The sequence below is a fragment of the Schistocerca americana genome, chromosome 5 (genome assembly GCF_021461395.2).
Source record: "Schistocerca americana isolate TAMUIC-IGC-003095 chromosome 5, iqSchAmer2.1, whole genome shotgun sequence".
Taxonomy (NCBI): domain Eukaryota; kingdom Metazoa; phylum Arthropoda; class Insecta; order Orthoptera; family Acrididae; genus Schistocerca; species Schistocerca americana.
In genome coordinates this window covers 703,485,693-703,508,995 of record NC_060123.1, presented here as the reverse complement: position 1 = coordinate 703,508,995, position 23,303 = coordinate 703,485,693, and positions in this window count along the sequence as shown.

Here is a 23,303-nt window from a genome sequence, read left to right as displayed (position 1 = left end):
CGGACATAATCCCTGTGGCGGCCGGCCGGCGGTCAGTTTTTATGTCTAGCACTAGCAACGCACATTTAAAAGGTCAAGAGATAAAAATTACAAGAAGTGTTATTATTCTCAGACAGATCTTTGACATCAGTAATGTTATTTTGTTATATAAAGAGCTTTGATAAAGTCAGAAGAAAGTAGAAATTGTTTTGAACATGCCAAAAAACAATAAAAAAATGATTTTAAAATACGTCTGCATCAACAAGTTATTAAATTACTCACTACAGCAGTGTCGTTTACGTTGCAGAATTCTAAATTTAGAAATCTGTGGTTTAGGAGAGGGGAAGAATTTTGTTGTGTGCTGGCACATAGTGCGCGTTCTGAGTTCTATATCTGAATAATTGCGTGTAACAGGAACAATCCGTAGTACGTAAACTAATTTATTTCCATAACAAGTAATTTATCTTATTCCCTTTGATCTTCTTCGATTCTCACTACTTGCCTTTATTTTTTTTTTATATATATAAGTAACGCCCATCTGCTATTTTCGCTATTCCGAAAAAAACGTTATTGGCTAAAGAATCAGTCTCCCATGTATAAAACATCTTCAGCATTACTTTACAAATGAGTTAATATTTGACGTATTGTGCTAAACATTTAAAGTAAGAATAGTTGTATACTTCGTAATGGCTCAAATATGGCAGTACTGCTTAAGTATGTCAATAATTACACTAAATACTGGTAATTAATTTTTTTTTGTCGCCCCTGGAAGCCCTTGAATAGGTGGGCTGCATTTGTGGCCAGGTCACTTTCTGCTGTTTTGTGATATATTACGAATCTTAATATATTATTCAAATATAGTACGTGTTATATGAGAATTTTCACATGCAACGTATGTGATATCTTAAGGCTAAAATAAATGACTAAATATGCTCAACAAGTAAATGATGATAAAAAAAGCCGTAGCTCCAGCTGTGTGACTCAGTAACAGGTTCTCACAGAACGCATTCAGAGAACCTGTTTGTTCCCTGCGCGAGTGCTTCTCTCTCGTCAGATGACTATGAGCCTACATGGTGTTACGCAATTGTTGTGTAACTAATGCCGATAGTATGAAGCATGACAAAATATATCATCGACACCACAGGTCTTCAGAAAATACGAAATACTGATGAAGACAAACAAATAAATTAAGGAGCAGAAAAGGAACGTGTGGCTTTTAGTCTTCTGTATTGATTCGACAGTTCCTGCAGTGGCTGTTAAATGACAGCCACGGAGCAGAAAAGGAACGTGTGGCTTTTAGTCTTCTGTATTGATTCGACAGTTCCTGCAGTGGCTATTAAAATGACAGCCACCTTAAGATATATTAGTTCCTTAAAATATATCTTCCTTCCCACACTATATCAGTTTCACAGCATTTCATTTTTCATGTTTTAATCAATGTGTTTCTCTTTCATCTTGAAAGTACAATTGAGAGACAGCCCAACCCTTCAGCGTCGTTTCTCACCTCCCAGTTATTTCAGCGATCACAAAGACCGAGGACGACACAGTAGTAACTCTCAACCGTAACTGCCAAGGCCTACGGACTGCATACTCCTGGGAAACAGGTTAGTGCTTTCGTATATAATAATATTCCGTGACGAATAACTGCTACACACGTGGTTTGTAATTTATGGGGAAGAAAGAAATGTTCACCGATAGCCATTAAAAATTACAGGATCATGATCAGGAAGGCGACATGCAACAAACGGCAAATTGGCTCAAGTTCATTACATGCTCTTACACGCAGATGGGCAGCATTTCAGCACAAACAAACGACGTGGGTGGAAATAAAGCCTCCTATAAATATAACTGAAGAACGAGCATGGAGTCCCTCATTCACAAACCGTGATTCCACGTTCTTTGTTTGTGAAATGACTGAGATATGCCTCATGTAAGAAGTAGAAATACCAGTGCCTGCCAAATGTCGACAGCCTCAGAATCTTGTTTTAAGAAGACTGCGTCTTATTGTTCCAGGATACTGCTGTTTGCGTTAATCATAATCGCTCGACTGTCATGAGACTATGGAACCGAAAGGATCAGCAGGTTCATACCCGACGTCATGCGGGGTATCCTCGACAGTAAGAGGGCGCTGCAGTTTCAGGGAGCAGATAAAGTGGTAGAATGGGAAAAACCAGGTGCACTTAGTCACTGGAGAGAAACGTGACGTTCTAGTCACCATGGTGGAAACGGGACACTATTATACTTACTAAATAGACCAGTATTCTATAAAACCTCATCTAAGAAAACTGTGACATAACTAAACACATTTACAGAACGGAAAGACTGATGGGTGCTTTTAAACATGCCCTCAAGCAGACAAGTAGTTTATAATGTATGAATTATCCAAGTTTTACAATAATAGGATATTTAAAAATTGATACTCATGTCTGATCAACGTTTTGGACGTGATGGATAAACGAAGTCTCAATGGCTAGAACTGGAAGATCTCCTTCAGAAATTATCAATAGAATTCTTGCACATACAAGATAATTTAAACGATATGACAGAAAATGCATTCTATACTATAGAAAGATAAATTTTACACAAAACAAGTAACAATATGAGGAAAGTAGTCGCAGAGTGATAAACTAGGATACTGCTTTTTCTGCAAATGTATTGTTTCCCATATATTTATAATTTTGACACAGTAAAATATTGTAAGCTAATGATTACATAGGTAATACTGTAGATTAAGAGAAATGTAAAAAACCAAGTACGTTATGTTAAAGGTGAAAAATATTATGTCTAGTCTGGTATGTAGTATGTACATGTGTAATATGTGATATGTGTTAGGTAAAATGTAAGGATAACTTTGTATGAGATCTTTTGGAACGGCGGTCTAAGAGCTTAAGTAGTCGGTGACTGTCTTGGTTTGGCACAGTAGTTCTGGAGCTCTCGAGCAGTGCAGACGTACGTATATACACTCCTGGAAATTGAAATAAGAACACCGTGAACTCATTGTCCCAGGAAGGGGAAACTTTATTGACACATTCCTGGGGTCAGATACATCACATGATCACACTGACAGAACCACAGGCACATAGACACAGGCAGCAGAGCATGCACAATGTCGGCACTAGTACAGTGTATATCCACCTTTCGCAGCAATGCAGGCTGCCATTCTCCCATGGAGACGATCGTAGAGATGCTGGATGTAGTCCTGTGAAACGGCTTGCCATGCCATTTCCACCTGGCGCCTCAGTTGGACCAGCGTTCGTGCTGGACGTGCAGACCGCGTGAGACGACGCTTCATCCAGTCCCAAACATGCTCAATGGGGGACAGATCCGGAGATCTTGTTGGCCAGGGTAGTTGACTTACACCTTCTAGAGCACGTTGGGTGGCACGGGATACATGCGGACGTGCATTGTCCTGTTGGAACAGCAAGTTCCCTTGCCGGTCTAGGAATGGTAGAACGATGGGTTCGATGACGGTTTGGATGTACCGTGCACTATTCAGTGTCCCCTCGACGATCAACAGTGGTGTACGGCCAGTGTAGGAGATCGCTCCCCACACCATGATGCCGGGTGTTGGCCCTGTGTGCCTCGGTCGTATGCAGTCCTGATTGTGGCGCTCACCTGCACGGCGCCAAACACGCATACGACCATCATTGGCACCAAGGCAGAATCGACTCACATCGCTGAAGACGACACGTCTCCATTCGTCCCTCCATTCACGCCTGTCGCGACACCACTGGAGGCGGGCTGCACGATGTTGGGGCATGAGCGGAAGACGGCCTAACGGTGTGTGGGACCGTAGCCCAGCTTCATGGAGACGGTTGCGAATGGTCCTCGCCGATACACCGGGAGCAACAGTGTCCCTAATTTGCTGGGAAGTGGCGGTGCGGTCCCCTACGGCACTGCGTAGGATCCTACGGTCTTGGCGTGCACCCGTGCGTCGCTGTGGTCCGGTCCCAGGTCGACGGGCACGTGCACCTTCCGCCGACCACTGGCGACAACATCGATGTACTGTGGAGACCTCACGCCCCACGTGTTGAGAAATTCGGCGGTACGTCCACCCGGCCTCCCGCATGCCCACTATACGCCCTCGCTCAAAGTCCGTCAACTGCACATACGGTTCACGTCCACGCTGTCGCGGCATGCTACCAGTGTTAAAGACTGCGATGGAGCTCCGTATGCCACGGCAAACTGGCTGACACTGACGGCGGCGGTGCACAAATGCTGCGCAGCTAGCGCCATTCGACGGCCAACACCGCGGTTTCTGGTGTGTCGTACAGCCCTCTCGCAGTGTCCGGAGCAAGTATGGTGGGTCTGACACACCGGTGTCAATGTGTTCTTTTTTCCATTTCCAGGAGTGTATGAGCCGTGAGTAAGTCGCGATCTGAATTCAGTGTAGCCTTCTAAGTAAAACTTTGTCGACCTCTGACATTATCGGCGCGTTGATTACAGAAAACACAGCAAATTATTGGGGAACAAATCATGTTCATTTACACTACTGGCCATTAAAATTGCTACACCAAGAAGAAATGCAGATGATGAACGGGTATTCATTGGACAAATGTATTACACTACAGCTGACATGTGATTACACTTTCACGCAATTTGGGTGCATAGATCCTGAGAAATCAGTACCCAGAACAACCACCTCTGGCCGTAATAACGGCCTTGATACGCCTGGGCATTGAGCCAATCAGAGCTTGGATGGCGTGTACAGGTACAGCTGCCCATGCAGCATCAACACGATTGCACAGTTCATCAAGAGTAGTGTCTGGCATATTGTGATGAGCCAGTTCCTCGGCCACCGTTGACCAGACGTTTTCAATTGGTGAGAGATCTGGGGAATGTGCTGGCCAGGGCAGCAGTAGAAAACGTTTTTGTATCCAGAAAGTCCCGTACAGGACCTGCAACATGTGGTCGTGCATTATCCTGCTGAAATGTAAGGTTTCGACAAGATCGAATGAAGGGCAGAGGCTCGGATCGTAGCACATCTGAAATGTAACGTCCACTGTTTAAAGTGCTGTCAACGCGAACAAGAGGTGACCGAGACGTGTAACCAATGGCATCCCATACCATCACGCCGGGTGATACGCCAGTATGGCGATGACGAATACACGCTTCCAATGTGCGTTCACCGCGATGTCTCCAAACGCTGATGGGACCATCATAATGCTGGAAACAGAATCTGAAGTCATCTGAAAAAATGACGTTTTGCCATTCGTCCACACAGGTTCGTCGTTGAATACACCATCGAAGGCGCTCCTGTCTGTGATGCAGCGTTAAGGGTAACCGCAGCCATGATCTCCGAGCTGATTGTCCATGCTGCTGCAAACTTCGTCGAACTGTTCGTGCAGATGGTTGCTGTCTAGCAAACGTCCCCATCTGTTGACTCAGGGATCGAGACGTGGCTGCACGATCCGTTACAGTCATGCAGATAACATGTCTCTCATCTCGACTGCTAATGATACGAGGCCGTTGGGATCCAGCACGGCGTTCCGTATTACCCTCCTGAACCCACCGATTCCATATTCTGCTAACAGGCATTGGATCTCGACCAACGAGAGCAGCAATTTCGCGATACGATAAACCGCAATCACGATAGGATACAATCCGACGTTCATCAAAGTCGGAAACGTGATGGCACGCATTTCTCCTCCTTCACGAGGCATCACAACAACGTTTCACCAGGCAACGCCGGTCAACTGCTGTTTGTGTATGAGAAATCGGTTGGAAACTTTCCACATATCAGCACGTTGTAGGTGTCGCCACCGGCGTCAACCTTGTGTGAATGCTCTGAAAAGCTAATCATTTGCATATCACAGCATCATCTTCCTGTCGGTTAAATTTCAAGTCTGTAGCACGTCATCTTCGTGGTGTAGCAATTTTAATGGCCAGTAGCGTAGAATACTTTCGTGAGTTAGCGAGTGTTTTGAACTTGCAATAATTCATGCAAGTTAGACACTTTGAAATTAGCATATTTTTTATTAATCTGTATGCGTTTTGAAGTTGTAAGAATACTTGCAAGTTGGGCAGGTGCAACAGAGAATATTTTTATGAATCAATCTTCGCATATTGGACAGACTGAGCATAAGCTGAACTTAAAATAATATCATGAAGTCTAGCTATAGCAGGACTTTTTAATATCCAACACAAATTGTAGGACGTAAAGAAAGATTTTGTAGTTTACTGGGAGTACATGCTAGTTAATGTGGTGCACAGTTTGGTCAATATTTTCAAGACGCATTAGTCCTACCGCTTCGATAATTCAAACACAAAGGTTAATCAATGAATTATACCTACATTAAACCAAACCGAAAGAGTGTTGAGAATAATGTTTGAAATTTTGGCATCACGTAATTAAATTCCCCCCCCCCCCCCCCATTCCCATGATCCTAAGACCTAGCCGTTGGTAGGGAGGCTTGCGTGCCTCAGCGATACAGATAGCCGTACCGTAGGTGCAACCACAGCGGAGGGATATCTGTTGAGGGGCCGGACAAACATGTCGTTCCTGAAGAGGGATCAGCATCCTTTTCAGTAGTTGCAGGGGCAACAGTCTGGATGATTGACTGATCTGGCCTTGTAACACTAACCAAAACGGCCTTGCTGTGCTGGTACTGCGAACGGCTGAAAGCAAGGGGAAACTACAGCCGTAATTTTTCCCGAGGGCATGCAGCTTTTCTGTATGGTTAAATGATGATGGCGTCCTCTTGGGTAAAACCTTCCGGAGGTAAAATAGTCCCCCATTCGGATCTCTGGGCGGGGACTACTCAGGAGGACGTCGTTATCAGGAGAAGGAAAACTAGTGTTCTACGGATCGGAGCGTGGAATGTCAGATCCCTTAATCGGGCAGGTAGGTTAGAAAATTTAAAAAGGGAAATGGATAAGCTAAAGTTAGATTTAGTGGGAATTAGCGAAGTTCGGTGGCAAGAGGAACAAGACTTTTGGTCAGGTGAATACAGGGTTATAAATACGAAATCAAATAGGCGTAATGCAGGAGTAGGTTTAATAATGAGTAAAAAAAATAGGAGTGCGGGTAGGCTACTACAAACAGCATAGTGAACGCATTATTGTGGCCAAGATAGACACGAAGCCCACGCCTACTACAGTAGTACAAGTTTATATGCCAACTCGCTCCGCAGATGACGAAGAAAGTGAAGAAATGTATGATGAGATAAAAGAAATTATTCAGATAGTGAAGGGAGACGAAAATTTAATAGTCGTGGGTCACTCGAATTCGGTAGTAGGAAAAGGAAGAGAAGGAAACGTAGTAGGTGAATATGGATTGGGGGGAAGAAATGAAAGAGGAAGCTGCCTGGTAGAATTTTGCACAGAGCGTAACTTAATCATAGCTAACACTTGGTTCAAGAATCACAAAGGAAGATTGAATACGTGGTGTCACCGCCAGACACCACACATGCTAGGTGGTAGCTTAAATCCGCCGCGGTCCATTTAGTACATGTCGGACCCGCGTGTCGCCACTGTGTGATCGCAGACCGAGCGCCACCACAAGGCAGGTCCCGAGATACGATATAGCACTCGCCCCAGTTGTACGACGACTTTGCTGGCGACTCCACTGACGAAGCCTTCTCTCATTTGCCGAGAGACAGTTAGAATAGCCTTCAGCTAAGTCCATGGCTACGACCTAGCAAGGCGCCATTTGCCTTACATAGTTTGATAGTTATCGTATGAAATGTCTCAACAAGAAGAACGATGTATACAACAAGGATAAATAAAAGTTAAGTATTCGAGGAGCTGCATACTTTTCTTATTAGCATTCAATACTTATCCTGTTCCAGAATTCACGCCCGTCTGCGTTAGATAGCGTGCATTTCGGCTTCCTCCATCTACTAGGTGTTGGCACATTTTCCAACACATCATTGGCGACGATTTAACGGAAAGGGTCTTGTTCTTTGTAATTGCTTACATTTACTTGTGTCATGGCTTCGCCACAATCTCCAGATGTACTGTCCGAATTTTATCGCTTGCAGAATCAGCAGACGCAGGCGTTATTGAATGCCCTTGGACAGCTCGTCCAGGGTCAACGTGCACTGCAACACGATGCGACAGCCGCCGCTTCACCGCTACCGCAGCCACAACTCGCAGTTACACCGCCTTTTAGGCACTACGACCCGGCGCACGAATCCTGGACCGAGTGGTCCCGCCGGTTTGGATTTCATCTCGCCGCCTACAGAATTCAAGGTAACGAGCGGCAGCCTCATTTATTGTCTTGTGTAGGGGTGCAAACGTACCGTGTCATAGTGAAATTATTTCCCCGCCGCGACGTAGCAACTCTGTCCTACGAGGAAATTTTGACGCCATTGGACGCCTATTTCAAAGAAACAGTTAATGTAGTTACAAAAAGGTATACTTTCTTTCGTACAAAACGTACGGCCGGTCAAACTACTAGGGAGTGGGTTGCAACTTTGCAAGGCCTTACTAGGGATTGTGCGTTTGAATGTGACTGTGGCCTTCCTTATTCAGATACTATGGTACGTGATGCGATTGCACAGAACGTTTATGATGTTCGCATACGGGAGCAAATTTTGAAACTAGTTAATCCCTCCCTTCAACAAGTGATAGACATATTGGATAGGCAAGACACACTTGACTTTGCTCAGGCATCATTTGGAGCTTCGCCAGCCGTGTGTCACATTAACCGGCCTGCCGGGCGCGCTACGCGGCCCGGTAAACTGCCCTCGCACACGTCCGCACAGCTGCCGCCACGCTTTAAACCAGGTGTGCCGCGCCAGCATACAAATGCAGTGAAATCATGCCCGCGGTGTGCAACTAGACATTCGCGTGACAATTGCCCGTCACGCCAAGCTATTTGCTTTTTCTGTAATAAGAAAGGACATGTTCAAAGTGTTTGCCAGAAAAAGCTCAGATCAGACACTCTTAATCATTCCAGGCCCTTTGCTTCGCACCGGAATCGAACCAAGGACACTCAGGCTCGTGGACCTTCGCCCATGGACATTCATGTAGTTAATTCCACTTCGTCCAGTGCCACTTTCTCTAACAGTGACTGTGTTCGTCCCACAAATACTGTGCGTCGACGTCGCCGGAAATCGCGTCAATTAGCAAGTGATGCTGTACCTGTATCAGTTCAAATTGCACGAGACAGTCGCTCTTGTCGTCAACAGGACAATAAACTTTTTGTAGATTTGGACTTTAATGGCAAGGTCATACCATTCCAGCTCGATACCGGAGCTGCAGTTTCATTGCTCAATCACGACACGTACAAACGACTGGGCAAACCTCCGTTGCGTGCCGCAAATGTTCAGTTAAAAAGTTATTCAGGACAGCTTATCCCTGTGTTAGGACAGTGCACCCTTCTTGCAACATACAAGGGACAAACAAAACTTGTGACATTTTACGTTCTTCGTTCTTCTACTGCAGTGAACTTGTTTGGTATAGATTTATTTCAGTTGTTTAACATGTCTATAGTAAATCAGGTCCTATCAGTGAATCAGACTGTGCCTTCAGACAGTGTTTCTCGTCTGTGTGAAGAATTTGCAGACATTTTTGCCCCGGGCCTGGGTTGCGCTAAAAACTATGAAGCACATTTGGAACTGAAAGTAAACGCGCAACCGAAATATTTCCGAGAGCGCAATGTTCCTCAAGCATTGCGTGTTGAGGTCGCCAGAACATTACACGATTTAGCACCACAAGGTGTGAGTGAATGTGCGCAATGCCTTTTCCATTTCAGCTCCGCTTCATCGCTTACGCCGTACAGGTGTTCCGTTTCTCTGGACGACGGAATGCGAACGCGCTGTTCGCCAGTTGAAATCGGCGTTGCTTTCTAATACTTGCCTTACGCCATTCGATCCCCAGAAACCCCTTTTGTTGATGGTCGATGCATCGGATTTCGGGATCGGTGCTGTGCTTGCGCACAAAGTTGGCTCGCATGATCGCCCTATTGCCTTTGCGACAAAATTGCTCTCGTCTGCGCAAAGAAATTACTCACAGATAGAGAAAGAAGCTTTGGCTCTCGTGTTTGGTGTTACTAAGTTCCATGATTTCTTGTATTGTCGTCACTTTACCATCATCACAGACCACAAGCCTTTGACATCGCTTTTTCATCCGAACAAGCCTGTACCTCCACGTACAGCGCAGAAATTCATTCCCTGGTCTATTTTCCTCTCGCAGTACCGCTACGATATCTTGTATCGGTCCACTGCTAAGCACGGAAACGCCGATGCGTTGTCCCGTTCGCCTGTTGCTGAGGATAAAGCATTCGATTCTTCCGAACTTGCTTGCATGTTCATTGATGCGGAAACCGATGACGTGGTCGAATCATTTCCGATTAATTTTCGTCGTGTAGCTACAGCCACAGCTGCTGACCCGGTCCTTGCTACCGTTTTGCGTTTTGTTGCTACGCAATGGCCTTTGTCAAAGTCTCGGATCGAGGATCCGTTGGTTCGCCGATTTTTTGCTCACAAGGAGAGACTTTATGTTCGACGTGGTGTTTTGTTGTTGCGTTCTGATAATGATCAGTCCAGAGTCGTGGTCCCACGTTCGTTACAGTCCTCTGTTTTACGGCTTCTTCACCAAGGACATTGGGGTATAGTGCGAACGAAACAACTTGCTCGTCAGCACTGTACTTGGTTCGGAATCGATGCTGCGATTACGAATATGTGTTCTTCTTGCATGGCGTGTGCCGAACAACAATCCGCACCACCGCGGAAAGTCTTTGCATGGCCAAAAGACACTTCCCCTTGGCAACGCTTGCACATCGATTTTGCTGGTCCATTCTGGAATGCTCGGTGGTTGGTTCTGGTAGATGCCTTCAGTAATTTTCCTTTTGTTGTCCGGATGTCATCCACGACGTCCTCTGCCACCATCCAAGCATTGTCTGCTATCTTTTGCATTGAAGGTCTTTCGCAGACTATTGTTTCCGACGATGGCCCACAATTCATGTCCGCAGAATTTCAGTCATTCTGCCAGGCCAACGGTATTCAACATCTGACATCCGCGCCGTTTTCGCCTCAGTCAAACGGTGCCGCTGAACGATTGGTCCGGACTTTTAAGTCACAGATGTTGAAGTTGAATGAGTCGCATTCTCGGAAGGACGCGTTGTTGATCTTTTTGTCATCGTATCGCTCTCAGCCCCGAGATGGTCGCTCGCCGGCTGAGTTGCTCCACGGTCGTCCTCATCGAACCTTGATGTCTTTGCTGCATCCGCCGCATCAGGTTCCTGTGCAGCGGCAGACTTCTGCTTTTGCTCCAGGCGACGTTGTATTCTATCGCAACTATCGAGGTTCACGACGTTGGCTCGCAGGGCGCATTCTTCGCTGCCTCGGCCGCGCGATGTATTTGGTTTTGGGGGCCTCTGGTGAGGTGCGTCGGCATCTCAATCAGCTGCGCCTCTGTCGTCGGACGGGTTCTGCCGCTCCCCGTCTGCTTTCAGCGATGGTGCCGTCCGGTCAGCGCCCTGGGGACCCATCTACTGGCTCGCCTCATCCCCAGGTGTTACCGACGATTCCTTCCATTTTGCCCCATGGCGACGCGCCGCCGCAGCCGCCGCAGCCGCCGCCGCCGCCGCCGCCGCCTGTTCTCCCGCCGGCGCCGCCCGCATTCGACGCTTCGCTGCAGCCGCCAAGCGCCTCCCTGGGTCACGTGCCGCCGATCGCTTCCCGTGACCAGCTGTCATCCGCCATGGAACTCTTGCCCGCTCCGGACCACATGGTGTCTTCGCGCGTCGGGTACCCCGACGCAATGGAGGTCGACCCTTCGGCCCCTCCTGTCTCTTTACGGGCGCGTACACCGCATGTTGACGTGCACCCTGGACTAGGTTTTCAAGCGTTTCCTAGCTCCCCTCGGCCCGAATGGCCGGGTGCGGGTGACACTGCCTCGCCTGTTGTTGGGCTTCCGACCTCATCGCATACGTCAACATGGGGTCCTCCCCACGGCGGGCGGAAGCCTTATAATACGACCGTTCGCCGATTTGCGGGGGAGGAATGTGGTGTCACCGCCAGACACCACACTTGCTAGGTGGTGGCTTAAATCGGCCGCGGTCCATTTAGTACATGTCGGACCCGCGTGTCGCCACTGTGTGATCGCAGACCGAGCGCCACCACAAGGCAGGTCTCGAGATACGATATAGCACTCGCCCCAGTTGTACGACGACTTTGCTAGCGACTCCACTGAGGAAGCCTTCTCTCATTTGCCGAGAGACAGTTAGAATAGCCTTCAGCTAAGTCCATGGCTACGACCTAGCAAGGCGCCATTTGCCTTACATAGTTTGATAGTTATCGTATGAAATGTCTCAACAAGAAGAACGATGTATACAACAAGGATAAATAAAAGTTAAGTATTCGAGGAGCTGCATACTTTTCTTATTAGCATTCAATACTTATCCTGTTCCAGAATTCACGCCCGTCTGCGTTAGATAGCGTGCATTTCGGCTTCCTCCATCTACAAGGTGTTGGCACATTTACCAACACATCAGAATACATGGAAGAAGCCTGGAGATACTGACAGGTTTCAGATAGATTATACACTCCTGGAAATGGAAAAAAGAACACATTGACACCGGTGTGTCAGACCCACCATACTTGCTCCGGACACTGCGAGAGGGCTGTACAAGCAATGATCACACGCACGGCACAGGGGACACACCAGGAACCGCGGTGTTGGCCGTCGAATGGCGCTAGCTGCACAGCATTTGTGCACCGCCGCCGTCAGTGTCAGCCAGTTTGCCGTGGCATACGGAGCTCCATCGCAGTCTTTAACACTGGTAGCATGCCGCGACAGCGTGGACGTGAACCGTATGTGCAGTTGACGGACTTTGAGCGAGGGCGTATAGTGGGCATGCGGGAGGCCGGATGGACGTACCGCCGAATTGCTCAACACGTGGGGCGTGAGGTCTCCACAGTACATCGATGTTGTCGCCAGTGGTCGGCGGAAGGTGCACGTGCCCGTCGACCTGGGACCGGACCGCAGCGAAGCACGGATGCACGCCAAGACCGTAGGATCCTACGCAGTGCCGTAGGGGACCGCACCGCCACTTCCCAGGAAATTAGGGACACTGTTGCTCCTGGGGTATCGGCGAGGACCATTCGCAACCGTCTCCATGAAGCTGGGCTACGGTCCCGCACACCGTTAGGCCGTCTTCTGCTCACGCCCCAACATCGTGCAGCCCGCCTCCAGTGGTGTCGCGACAGGCGTGAATGGAGGGACGAATGGAGACGTGTCGTCTTCAGCGATGAGAGTCGATTTTGCCTTGGTGCCAATGATGGTCGTATGCGTGTTTGGCGCCGTGCAGGTGAGCGCCACAATCAGGACTGCATACGACCGAGGCACACAGGGCCAACACCCAGCATCATGGTGTGGGGAGCTATCTCCTACACTGGCCGTACACCACTGGTGATCGTCGAGGGGACACTGAACAGTGCACGGTACATCCAAACCGTCATCGAACCCATCGTTCTACCATTCCTAGACCGGCAAGGGAACTTGCTGTTCCAACAGGACAATGCACGTCCGCATATATCCCGGGCCACCCAACGTGCTCTAGAAGGTGTAAATCAAATACCCCAGCCAGCAAGATCTCCGGATCTGTCCCCCATTGAGCATGTTTGGGACTGGATGAAGCGTCGTCTCACGCGGTCTGCACGTCCAGTACGAACGCTGGTCCAACTGAGGCGCCAGGTGGAAATGGCATGGCAAGCCGTTCCACAGGACTACATCCAGCATCTCTACGATCGTCCCCATGGGAGAATAGCAGCCTGCATTGCTGCGAAAGGTGGATATACACTGTACTAGTGCCGACATTGTGCATGCTCTGTTGCCTGTGTCTATGTGCCTGTGGTTCTGTCAGTGTGATCATGTGATGTATCTGACCCCAGGAATGTGTCAATAAAGTTTCCCCTTCCTGGGACAATGAATTCACGGTGTTCTTATTTCAATTTACAGGAGTGTATAATGGTAAGACAGAGATTTAGGAACCAGGTTTTAAATTGCAGTACATTTCCAGCGGATGAAATAGTGAAGGCAGCAGAGGATCAAGTAGGTAAAAAGACGAGGGCTTTTAGAAACCCTTGGGTGACAGAAGAAATATTGAATTTAATTGATGAAAGAAGAAAATATAAAAATGCAGTAAATGAGGCAGGCAAAAAGGAATAAAAACGTCTAAAAAAGGATATCGACAGGAAGTGCAAAATGGGTAATCAGGCACGGCTAGATGAAAAAAATAAGGATGTAGAGGCTTATCTCACTAGGGGTGAGAGAGATACTGCCTACAGGAAAATTAAGCAGACCTTTGTAGAAAAGAGAACCACTTGCATGAATATCAAGAGCTCAGATGGAAACCCAGTTCTAAGCAAAGAAGGGAAAGCAGAAAGGTGGAACAGTATATGGAGTGTCTATACAAGGGCGATGTACTTCAGGGCAATATTATGGAAATGGAAGAGGATGTAGATGAAGATGAAGTGGGAGATATGATACTACATGAAGAGTTTGACAGACCACTGAAAGACCTAGGTCGAATGAAGTTCAAATGGCTCTGACCACTATGGGACTTCACTTCTGCGGTCATTAGCCTCACAGAACTCAGAACTACTTAAATCTAACTAACCTAAGGATATCACACACATCCATGACCGAGGCAGGATTCGAACCTGCGACCGTAGTGGTCGCGCGCTTCCAGACTGTAGCGCCTAGAACCGCTCGGCCACTCCGGCCGGCGTCGAATAAGGCCCCGGGAGTAGACAACATTCTATTAGAACTACTGACAGCCTTGGGAGAGTCAGTCCTGACAAAACTCTACCATATGGTGAGTAAAATGTATGAGACAGGCGCAATACTCTCAGACGTCAAGAATAATTTAATAATTCCAATCCCAAAGAAAGCAGGTGTTGAGAGATGTGAAAATTACTGAACTATCAGTTTAATAAGTCACGGCTGAAAAATACTAACGCGAATTCTTTACAGACGAATGGAGAAACTGGCAGAAGCCGACCTCGGGGAAGGTCAGTTTGGATTCCGTAGAAATATTGGAACACGTGAGGGAATACTGATCCTACGACTTATCTTAGAATCTAGATTAAGAAAGGCACACCTATGTTTCTAGCATTTGTAGACTTAGAGAAAACTTTTGACAATGATGACTGGAATACTCTCTTTCAAATTCTAAAGATGGCAGGGGTTATATACAGTGAGCGAAAAGCTATTTACAATTTGTACAGAAACCACATGGCAGTTATAAGAGTCGAGGGGCACGAAAGGGAAGCAGTGGTTGGGAAGGGAGTGAGACAGGGTTGATTCCTCTCCCCAATGTTGTTCAATCTGTATATTGAGCAAGCAGTAAAGGAAACAAAGAAAGATTCGGAGTAGGTATTAAAATCCATGGAGAAGAAATAAAAACTTTGAGGTTCGCCGATGGCATTGTAATTCTGTCAGAGACAGAAAAGGACTTGGAACAGCAGTTGAACGATATGGATAGTGTCTTGAAAGGAGGATATAAGATGAACATCAACAAAAGCAAAACGAGGATAATGGAATGTAGTCGAATTAAATCGGGTGATGCTGAGGGAATTGGATTAGGAAAGTAGTAGAGGAGTTTTGCTATTTGGGGAGCAAAATAACTGATGATGGTCGAAGTAGAGAGGATATAAAATGTAGACTTGCAATGGGAAGGAAAGCGTTTCTGAAAAAGAGAAATTTGTTAACATCGAGTATAGATTTAAGTCACAGGAAGTCGTTTCTGAAAGTATTTGTACGGAATGTAGTCATGTATGGAAGTGAGACATGGACAATAAATAGTTTGGACAAGAAGAGAGTAGAAGCAATCGAAATGTGGTGCTACAGAAGAATGCTGAAGATTAGATGGGTAGATCATATAACTAATGAGGAGGTATTGAATAAAATTGGGGAGAAGAGGGGTTTGTCGCACAACTTTGCTAGAAGAAGGGATCGGTGGGTAGGACAAGTTCTGAGGCATCAAGGGATCGCCAATTTAGTATTGGTGGGCAGCGTGGACGGTAAAAATCGTAGAAGGACACCTAGAGATGAATGCACTAATCAGATTCAGAAGGATGTTGGCTGCAGTACGTACTGGGAGATGAATCAGCTCGCACAGGATAGAGTAGCATGGAGAGCTGCATCAAACCAGTCTCAGGACTGAAGACCACAACACCAACAACATATTTAAAACCCGCCTGCATTTATCGGCTATATAATCTAGAAAATAGTTAGCATGCAGATTGAAAGTATGTTGCTGAAAACGGAGTCTAAACATTTAAAAACCAACTGGTACATATAATCTATTTACTGAAAGTCCCAATGTGCACTAATGGTAATTAGAACTGGGACTCTCTGTACGTGAGATACAGTTATGACACAGTGAGTTATTAACATTCTGACCTCACCTTCTTCGCCACGGAACAACGGTATTGTCTCATTTATTTCTCTTATACTATTACTGAAAAACAGTTATTAAAAATCTTAGTTGCCGAAACTTAAGGACCATCATTACTTTACACGACAGTATATCTTCTGTTTTTCGAATTTTTTTTCTAGTCCACAGGTTTTGTATTGACGTAACTTTCTGCCACTGCCAGTTTCCTGATGTTGTTATGCCTGGTACTGTGATGTGCTGCTAGCTGTCAGAAGTGGCGGTTTTATGTCCACCTTTTTTAGCGGTAGTTAATTACACGGATCACTATCAAAATTGAATTTTGTTGCTTCTGAACACCAGGATTTGGATTGGAGCAAGTGACTGTTAAGTAAATACACCATCATAGCTATAGTGTATTATATTAACAGCGCTGGACGCCTTAACCGCCAAATGCTTGATGACAGCGACATCGACGTCGGAATACCAGTACAAATTTAAGTGACTTATTGTAAACAACAGGGAATCATGCCTGATTTGATCCTCAGAATGTATACGAATGAGGACGGAATTAATATGAATCGTTCTTTACTTGATAATATAAGATTGCTTTCAGATAAAAAAAGTAGCTATTGTCGATGGACCTCTATTGAAGGCACTGGATTTGTCAATTACTATATTCTGGGTTTGCAGCAGAATTCATGGAATCTTACCTGATTCCCATCTAAGACTGAAAAAACCTTTTTCTAGCCAAAAAATTCGTTAGATGTAGAAATTGTTAGTATTCGAAATCGATAAATCTACCGACCTGGAAAGGTTTCCATCAATTTTCGCTTTGATTTTTTATGTTGCTTAAACGTCTATTGTGGTATGTGCATTACTCAGAATCAAGCATAGTTTTGTACTGCTTTCAGATCTTGTACACCTACATTTTCTCTTCTAGTTATTCCATTCATTTACGTAGTGAATGAAGTTGGTGATACTGGGGACTGCTCGTTGCTACAAGTATGAACCATAATCAGGACAGCATTGGGAATAGATCAAGAAGAAAAAAGATTTTCTGTACTTGTGAGAGAAGGAACTAATTTTTTGGCATATAAGAACTAGGAGGTACGTAATATTTAAGTTGGGCAGGACGGGAATCATTCCGAGCTTCCACTTGTGGTGAGCCGAGTGTGCTACATTAAAGTCTGACAGATGGGCAGTTCTGTGGGATTACTTTGTGCATTCGGAAATGGTGATCATTAAAACTGAACTGGGAAATGAAGGTTTTGTACTGGGCTACGGAAAGTATGTGGCTGTGGATACTGGGGTTGACTGACGTATACTGAACAACAGAGAATTTATTTATCTACACATTGCTGATATAGTAACAAGCGCAAATATCCATCATTAGCACTACTAACATAACAGAACACAAAATATCTCTTTACGTCGTGTGCCTAGTGTTCCCTATTAGTTCACATGACAACTATTTTTTTATAAACATACATATATTGATTTCTCAGGACATGCCAGAGACATTAGCCAGTAACATATCTAGTATTAACTGACTGTAAGCAAGTGGGTAATCAGCATATCGATATGGTTATTGTGCAATTTGGAATCACAGTGCTTTACATCCAAAAATAATGATTAACGTAGCTAAGTCCCAGAGTATATAATTACACTTCTAATTAATATTATCTATGCTACCACGTTATGTAAGGAAAGGAATGTATTTCAGTATGAAACATTTAGGACAACATTGGTGAAATTTTCAATGAAATTTTTGGCTCGGCTTGTTCGTTAAAAATAATGTCTGGATATTTCATTATACATATGAAACTTTCTATTTCTTTGTAGAATATTTGGCACACATCCTTTACCATTGGTGGGTGGAACTGACAAGCATTGTGTAATGTCACTAAACTTCTTGTTTCAACTGTGATCCAGTGAAAAGAATTTCATGCCAATGAGATTCAGATGTGGTATAAATATAGTTTTGAAAATTCCTTCTGTCTATTCTAAAGTATACTTTCTTTTAGCTCCCATATGTCAACTTATAAACTCCTGGTCGAGTAAATTTACAGGACTGAGGTAGAGGATGATATATTTGTGATCATATTATGTTGTGTATAATGTTTTTACTCGAACTGGATTTTTTTGAGGTGTAAGTTCAATTTGAAATGCTATTTTTCCTCAATATTTGAAATATTTTCACTATTTGACTATAAACAGGAATTGTAAGCGATAAATTAGTAGACCTAACAAATGGGCTACGGCAGTAATCATGTCCAAAATGGACTTTATGAAAATAACGTTAAGCTTATTCAGCACGATACATCGTTCACATAAAAAGACACCCAAAAAATCGATTTCCTGCCCTTTCCTAGTTAAAACTGAAATTTTAGGTGATAAAGAAACTTCATGATGAATCCATCTTCACCTGAACTCTGGAGCCAACCAAAATCTCAAAGAAAGCAGCCCTATCAAACCAAAAGTAAGCAACTGACTAAATTTGCATTCCTATAAAGTTTTATTTATGTTACTTTTAGTGTTTGCCTTCGGTGTTAGGGTTAATGTGTGAGCTAGGGTACATAGTGTTTAGATTAACTTTTGTGAAACCAGAAAGCCCGTGCAGGGATAATGATGGAGGGGTTTGTTTAGGGGTAATGATGGACACGATGATTTCGTGCCACTGGGGTGTCCATTTTGTAATCTGTCTGGGCATGAATTGCCGTATACCACAGCTGTAGACTCTACTTGTCCTGAGTGTAGGCGAATCTGTCACCTCGATAGTAACTACGAAGTGCAAATGGTAGATGATTCGCTGGAAGAATTACTTTGTGGTTAGATTATTGCGTCTGGGATGGTTAAACGAGAATGTGTGTGTTTATCTAAACACTTGAATTAGGATAGAACCACAGTACAGAAAATGGTGGAAACACGTGCTACCAGTAACATGAAAGTGAGTGCATGCGTAAAGAGAGGAAATAGAGCACGAGAGTCAGAGAAATTTTGAACTTTATCGTGAGTTAGAAGCTCGGAAAGTGATTCAGGTTCTGTCGCAAATTGACGAAAATAGCTCCGAATTCAGAATTTAACCTATTTAAGCAACACTTTCAATCCTCAACTTATGCACTCCTCGGAGAAATTAAGAGTCCCAGTTGCCGGCTGTTGTGGCCGAGCGGTTCTAAGCGCTTCAGTCTGGAACCGTTCGACCGCTACGGTCGCAGGTTAGATTCCTGCCTCGGGCATGGATGTGTGTGTTGTCCTTAGGTTAGTTAGGTTTAAGTAGTTCTAAGTTCTAGGGGACTGATGACCTCAGATGTTAAGTGCCATAGCACTCAGAGCCATTTGAACCATTTGAGTCTAAGCAAAGGAGAATTCCGATGGGACAGATGTGGCAGGATATTACACCATTTCCTGGAACAACAGAAGCACGAAGTGTTACTAGTAAGCGTTTCGGATACCATTTGTGGCGTTCTTCTGGCAGGATTTTGCGTGCTTCATTTCTGGGTAACACGCAAGCAGGCACACGTTGTAGTCGTGACAACACACAAATTACCTGTCGAGTTATTGACCAGCATTGGCCGGGGAAGCAGTTAGTTTTAAGGACTTAATTAGTATGTAGGAATATAAGTATGTTTCGTGTCACTTAGTTCAGGGTGGAATACTAGTGACTAGAGAAGTTCACGGAGGGGACTAAATTGTGAAAGGAGGGGAGGGGGGGGGTTGCCCTCAACATATAAATTATTAGAGATCAGATAGCCCGGCCGCTGTGGCCGAGCGGTTCTAGGCGTTTCAGTCCGGAACCGCGCTGTTGCTACGGTCTCAGGATCGAATCCTGCCTCGGGCGTGGATGTGTGTGATGTCCTTAGGTTGAATATAATAAGCACAATTGTATCAGCCGTTAACTGACACTACTGATGACAGCGATTTTCTGGTTCATACATGGCCACCGCTACACTACTGGCATAGCCTGTATCTGTCATTGAAGCTCAGTTCGACTCGTTTAGAGCCAGTGTTGCTCTCAGAGGCTACAGTTGTGTCTTCTACATGTCATATGTTACATTTTCCCAAATCACAGAGCTATAATCACATATACTTCTCCTACACTGCACACACTCAATAAGCACACTTAAATTATTTGCTATTCTTCGTCATTGTATGTTTAATGTCCAGTCATGTTCGCTTTGTACGTGGAATACAGTCATGGGACAATGACTCTCTGACCTTCGCAAAACTCTTTCTAGTCACAAAATTCATTAGATGATGAAATTGATGGAATTCCGAAGTGACAAATCTTAGATTTTCACACTGCCAAATTATCTTTTTTTCTACCTCTTATTTCTGAATATTTGCATTATGAGCTGGTGATAGTGGGGATTGCTGGAAGTTATGAACAAGCAACCATGATGCAGAAAGTGTTCGAATGAATGTTGGCTGAAAAAGGATGTGTAATATCTATGCTGGCAATAACAAATATCTAGCGTAATATACCCGGACATCGTATGAAGAACGCAATAGTTGTAGAGGAATTTTATTACTTTATATAGAATTACAACTCTCCCATAACTATACTAATTTCAGTAACCAACTACATGTACTAGAATACACTTCAGTAATGGGAAACTGTCCTGCTCTTACACTAGATAATATTTTACTACACCATATTAAGAACTAATTTCCGTACAACCATCCGAAACGGATGAAAAAATTATTTACTTCTATCAAGATGTAGACGACACACTAATATTATAAGACCTATGAGATAAATAAAGAGCTATACTCCACTGAATGGAATAAATAACACAAAAATATAAACGATATGGAAAGGATACATTGTTACTCACCACATGAGGAGTCGTTGAGTCACAGAGAGGTTTCATCGGAAAAACTGCTAAAATACTGAACTCTTCGACAAAATTCTTGTTTTGTAATAGAAATCAGACACAAGCACAACTCATAGAGTCATGGACACTGTCTCCAGGTGCTGGAGCACGACTTAGCATTAGTCTGGCTCCAGTACCCAAAGACTATGGCCATATTTATGTGGGCTGTATTTGTGTGGTTGGTTGGTTGTTTGAGGTTAAAGGGACCAAACAGCAAGGTCATCAGTCCCTTGTCTCAAATAGACTCCATTCTGCTAACGGGACATCTCAGTATAGTCAGAAAAATAAAACGGATAAAGGGGAAACGTAAAAGGGCAGTCACGTTGTCATTAGTAAAAACAAATGAGGGAAGTTGGCAAGAGAACGAACCCAACACTATGCTGAAACAGCATAGGCAAGACCACCTGTGACTTAAAAGGTACAACTGCTATAATGCAGAAAGTACGTATGGGAATAGAAAAACTAACCAAGCCTTAAAAAGAAGGGGTAAAAACAGAGTAAAAGGGAAAGAAAAGAGGATTCCGGTCAGGGAGGTGAATCGGGAATCTCTGAACACTGCCTACAGTGGGAGACACCCAAACACTCACCGCCCTGCCCCAACACCAGAGGGAGATTAAAAACTTTAAACTGAGAATAAAAACCACTCTCCCGGAGGAAACCTAGAACCAGAGAGACCATCCGGGAATCGTCAGCCAACATCAAAGGTAAAGTGTGGGGGAGTCTGTAGTTAGCACGCAGAGCCAAAAGAAGGGGGCATTCAACCAAAATGTGGGCCACTGACTGGAAGGCTCCACAACCACATAGCGGGGGTGGCTCATCACGCAAAAGGAAACCATGGGTCAGCCTGGTATGGCCAATGCGGAGACGACACAGTGTGGTCGAGTCCTTGCGGGAGAGGCTAAAGGAAGAACGCCATGGGCCTGTATTCACCTTAATGGCACGAAGTTTATTAGACAGTGGAGTACCCTCCCAAGAATTGGCCCATGACTGTGCAAAGTGGGATTTGATGTGAAGCCGTAAATCCGCTGCAGGAGGGGTTACAGAAAACGGGGGGTAAGTAACTGCTCCCCCAGCCAAACGATCAGCGAGCTCATTACCCGGGATACCCACATGGCCCGGGACCCATAGGAAGTCAATGGAACATGCAGCACGGTGAAGATCAGCGAGATGGTCATGGATGGCAGAGACCAAGGGATGGCGCGAAAAACACCGGTCAATAGCAAGAAGGCCACTCATCGAGTCCGTACATAACAAAACGCGGTTGTGTTGGGATTGTTTAATAAAGGTAAGGGCCCGGGAAATTGCCATCAATTCCGCAGTAAACACCCCACATGAGGGTGGCAGTAGATGATTTTCCGTTCCAACAAAGGACGTGAAGGCATACCCAACATGATCAGCAGATTTAGAGCCATCAGTGTAAAAAACAACAGCATCCCGAAACTCCCATAAAATTTGGCGGAAAAAGGAACGGAATCTTTCGGACCGTGGCGGAGATCCATCCGAATTCGAGGCCGAGGAACTAACCAAGGAGGGGTGGAGGGGAGGGAGCGAGGAAGACAGGACAAAGAAGGAAGCCGAAAATCACGGGTAAGAGACGCAAGGCGCAGCCCAACCGGTAAACCCGCCCGAGGGCGGGAGTCAGGCGGGCGACGTCCATGGTCTGGGAATAGGATAGAATAGGAAGGATGAGCGGGAGAAGAACGGATAGTAAGGGCATAAGACACCAGAAGCTGGGACCGCCGAACAGAAAGAGGGGGGATCCCAGCTTCAACCAGGAGACTATTAACAGGGCTAGTAGGGAAGGCACCGGTGGCCAAACGGATACCACGATGGTGGACTGGATCCAGCACGTGCAGCGTGGAAGGAGCAGCTGAACCATAAACTTGACAACCATAGTCCAAACGCGACAGAACTAGAGCACGATAAAGACGGAGGAGGAGGGAACGGTCCGCACCCCAGGAGGAGTTGGCAAGAAAGTGAAGGACATTGAGTTTACGGAAACATCCTACCTTCAGGAGTCTGATATGGGGCAGCCAAGTGAGCTTGTTGTCGAAAAGAAGACCTAGGAAACGAAACTGTGGAACCACAGGCAATCTTTGTGCAGCGAGATAGAGCTCTGG